Raw genomic sequence first — 5,106 nt, forward strand, 5'->3', positions numbered from 1 at the left:
TGATGCTTCACTGGCAGGGAGGGACCTAGCCTATGGGAAATATCTGCAGGGACGGTTAGTAGCTATGGGGGGGTCCCAGCAATTAAGATGGATTGAATCTCTGGAGCATTGAAGTTGCTGCAGCTGGCTCCTGTGGGAGCACGGGCCCAGGCCACAGGCTGCTGCAGAGGGAGGGGGTGAAACAAGAAGGAAGCTGCTATGTCATTGTCACACAATAAGGTCTCAACGCTCGCCTGCATTTTATGGCCAGCATGGATATTTATTTTATTTATAAAACTTCAACTGACTGAGGCCCACCGCGTTGTACACACATATGGCCCTAAGCTGTTCTCAGGGCCCTCCAATTTGGTCAGTACATGCAGGTGTTATACAGCTAGTCTTAAATGAGCTTGTGGGTCTCTCGCCTCTTTGTATGTACAGCACCTAGGACAACGGGGCCCAAGCCTGATAGGAACCTTTTGGCACAGCCATAATCGAAAGTCAGCAATTGCCTTGCCGTTACTGTAAAACCCAGGAAACTCATTCCAGTACATGGTGACTGGAGCTGTTTTTTTATTTTTTTAGAAGAATGATGAAAACTCTTACTGTGAAATAGTAATAGCGAAACAGTGCCTGGGGTGGGTTGTTTCTGACTATACATAGCTGCGGCTGCAGCACATTCAGTGTCTTATAGGCCACAGCACAACAGAGGAAAGGGATTTCCCCCCCTCCCTGTTTTTACAATTCTAAATTTTCAAAACAGCAGCTATTGTCCCATGACAAGCTCACCCGTGAGAAGTGTAACTAATTAGAAAACAGACTGTGCCATTAGTTGTCACTCGTGATGGCAGCGGGCTGTTTTCTCATTCAGTGAGACAGTACAGCAAAGACTGTGTGATATTAGCTCCCCGGGTTGCTAGTGCCTGTCCCGGCCCCAGTACCGCCGAAGTAACAATGAACCTTAGTTCATTTACCTAAAGCATTGCATTGCTTTGACCAAAATGTCCTTGCGAGTACCTTCTCATAGAGACAAGGACTAGCAGACGTTCCCCTGTTGAGGTTGATTGTTTTTAGATTTGGGAATTTCCTGCATTGTGCAACAGCCACTATCTTCCCCCAGAAGAACGTTTTACCATGCTCAACCTAAAGTAGCTCGTGTTTGATACTGCTATGGGGTAGCTGACAGATTTTTGTGTGATTTCAATTGTACCTCTGGTCTTAGAGGACCGTGTACATTCTTGGTGTAGATTCCTCAAGCGAAATGCAGGCCCCACTGAAGTCCAGGGTAAAATTACCATCAACTCATATAGGGATGGAATTTCACCCTTGGACTGGAATTAAAATGTCTTGGCTTTACCTTCTCATTTGTAAGTGTATTACTGAGGCAGGGTGTTCAATCATAAGTACATACAATTCGCGCTATTGTCTGAGACTGTGGGTTCTGAGCAAAGAGATTCTAAATGGCAGGATCTAACATTAGGACCTGACCCCAAAGCCCACTGAAGTCAACGGGAGTATCTCTGGGCTTTGAATAAGACTCTGGGTGCCCTGAGTCAGTTTATAGCAAATCTAAAATACTTCTGAAGGCAAGACACCTTGATTCAGGCCACCTGCTGATGACAGGAAGTGACTGTGGAACTTCCACTGGCACTATTATCACTCGGTAAAATTGTTTGGTTTCTTAAATTGCAAAATGACAGTCACCTTCCTTCACTAGGGGCACAGCAAAATCGTATTCTGTTTGCTAATAAAGAGGGGACATCTGATTTGTTATCTGTGTTACAACTACAAGAAACCCTGTTCTGGCCCATGCCACCGGTTTCAAAAGTGAATACTTTGCCAGAAATCTGGTGCAGTTTGAGGGGATTGCATAATAGACACACTTAGCTCTTTCAATCAATGTATGGAGCAGCATTGGAGGTAGGCTGCCAAAACAAACAAAAACAAGCACTGCATTTAAAGCCAACCAAGGGGGACATAAAAGGCTATAGAAAGTGGTGATTAGTCAGAAGAGAGGAGAGCCCTCCCCTAGCCTGGCTGGATATAAGTTGGCCTGCCCCCAGCAAAACTAAACATAAGACAAAGCCACTAAACTCATACGACCAGAATGCAACTATTTCAGGCCCAGGCCATTGCCAGCAGTTGCACTAAACAGGTGTAGGAGGTTTTAAAAAGATCTTCTTTTGATGCCATCAGGATACACATTGCCTAGTCCCCTTCCAGAAGCAGAAAATTCTTAGGCTTCTTGGAAAACATTATGACCCCATTGCAAGATTTATCAGAACATGACCAGAATTTTTTTTTAAACTGTTGTTGCACCAGTGCTTTAAAGAGCTATCAGAAAGATTTTATTTCTGCTTTTATAGCTGAGTTGTTCTTATACCCCAGAGTTTTCTATCATACTAACTTAAGCATCTCGCTCTCAACCAAAAAGTCCCAAACAAGCTTCAAGTTGAAAAGTTTATTACTAGTCAACCCGAGATTTCTTAAGTGCTCCTGAAAACATCCTTCAGCTTTAAAGATTTGTCATAACACCTACAAAATTCATGGTTACTTTTTTTAATGCAGACAGTGCATTACATTAAGACCATCACTTCAAAACAAAAATAAAAATCTGACAGTAGCTAGAGCAAAGGTGTTCAGGCAATATATTACATACAACAAGCAAGCATTTGAGTGACCTACTGTCATTTAACATTTTTCAGATTGTTCTTAGCCATCAGGGTATTAGGCGCTTTTCAGAACTAGCTCCCTGCCCCAAAGAGCTTACAGTCTCCGGCTCTGATTTTACACTTGACAGTATGCTCTCAATTGCAGGATTAGAGACTAATTTTAGACCTGACAGACAGAGCAACAAGCCATGGGGAGACGAGGAAAGACAAGACACACCAATAAGATCAGCTGGTTACTCAATTAAAGCATATGCACATTTTAGTGGTGCACTTAAACATATTTATCAGAATAATTACAACTCATTTTTATGGACATCAGGCAAAAAGTGAGTCTTAAGGATCCATTTGAATAGCATGCATGCGAGAGAGGGGTAAGTGACTTGTAGCATAGAACTGTGAGGACATCTCATGCACAGGGGAAGTATGGAGGAATAACTTTGGCAAATGCCCCAGTCAGTATTTCACAGAAGGGAAACACTATGATTATAGCATTTAGAAGTCGGCATTTTGATTATAGAAAACTGAGCTGGATTGAGAGCTACTGAAGCTGCCAAAATATGAACTGACAGGGCTGATCATACTAGAGCAAATTCGTAAAATACTAAATATCTACCTACGAAGATCAAAACAGGAAACCATCAGCAAGACAATTGAGATGAAATACTAAGGTAAAGAAGGTACCTGGAAGAGTACAGGATGACTGATGACGTGATAGGGAGGATCCACAAGTAATCTAGAATAGTGCACCAACCAACCCCAGAATGCTAAAAATCAGGCTCCTCTCATTCCCCACCAATATGTCAAAGGTGTAACCTTAGGCCTCTATTTTGAGACCCTGGCTTCCTGCAAACATTTTTAGTGCATTAACACCAGCACTGGCAGGTGATGGGGGGTTTGAACATAAACATTCTCTCACCTATGTGTGCAGCTGTTATGTGTGCAGAGAGGTGTCTACAAAGTTGCATGTGGACAAGAGCAGAGGACTTGAAGCTCCATTGAAACTCAGATCTATAACTCCCCGCCGCCATGGAATAAGATGCTTGAGAGTGTGCTACTGTACTTTAAAGCTGTTTAAGGAAAAGGGAATTCTATAAGGAAAGAAGAGGGGAAACCCCAAATCTTGAGCTCAGAAAACTGCACTGATGCCCTGGAGCGTCTGAAAAATTCCCCTTGAAAAGACGTCACAGCCACAGCTAAGTGAACGTAAAGAAGCTGAGGTTTCTGCTCCGAGGTTTGTGGTTTTACAATCAACGTTACCAGGGAAATGGATTATTTAAATATCATGCTCATCAAGTGTCAGTATTAATCCTGAGGTTGAAGCTATCGTAACTGACAAAAATGAAAGAACAGTAGGGAAGTATGAACGCAACATGAGTAGAATGAGTCAGCTTTCTTAGGACATACAGGGCATGATTATGGCCTATTATTAAAAGAAGAATCTCTCTCTACTAAGCCACAAAACCACCGCAAGGACAGTCATGGTGTGAAATGGTTGGTTGTCTCAGCTGACCTTGCAACAGAGGTCAGTTCATCTACACTGTAATGTTACTTCTGAACACACCAGACAACATGAGCATGATCATAGCAATGGATTCCATCTATCTCATAGTGCTTAGAACTTGTAGCAGGAAGAGTTCGGATATTTTCCAGAATAGCAGCCTTCACATAGTGAGACATGCTGGGAATTGAGGTAGGTATGCCAGAATTTCTCAGCCCCATTTGGCATCTCCTAAATTTAGGTACCTACATTTGTATTTAAATCATAGAACTGTAGGACTGGAAGGGACCTCAAATTGTTCATCTAGTCCAGTCCCCTGCACTCAAGTAATTACTCTGTACCTCTGTATTGAGTACAGCGACTTTTGCACATTGGAAAGGCAGCATGGAAAGTTTGCACTGACACCATCTGTGCTATGGATAAAGAGTATCCAAGATCATCAATCCATCTCTCTTCAGCAGCATTAATTTCAGATACAGCAAGCATTAAGAATAAGAATTGTGTTAATAGTTTTAAGTGTTTACTTGACATGTGGTGAAAAAAGAAGCCATTTCTGTCTTCAAAACAAGAGAACCTTTCAAGGAATGGATTTTCTTACAGCAAAATAGGAAGTGACAGACAAAACCCAACTCCCTTGTATTTCTTAGGGCTATGAGAAAACCATACTGCCCAATCAGTCCCACTCTGGACAGTCTGTTGTAATACAATCCAACAGTTGAATACCATGTGCTGAATCCCACCCTGACTGATCACTGTTTCTAGCTCTGGGGGTCTCAGGGTAGGTCTACACCGCAACAAAAAAACCCACTGAACTGAGTCTCAGAGCTTGGGTCAATTGGCTCAGGCTGCAGGGCTAAAAATTGCAGTGTAGACATTTGGGGTGGGCTGGTGATGTAGAGGCCCAAACCTCTACACTGCAACTTTTAGTCCTGTAGTGAAATAGCAAAGAAATACACA

Source organism: Chelonia mydas, chromosome 3, assembly GCF_015237465.2.
Source record: "Chelonia mydas isolate rCheMyd1 chromosome 3, rCheMyd1.pri.v2, whole genome shotgun sequence".
NCBI lineage: Eukaryota > Metazoa > Chordata > Testudines > Cheloniidae > Chelonia > Chelonia mydas.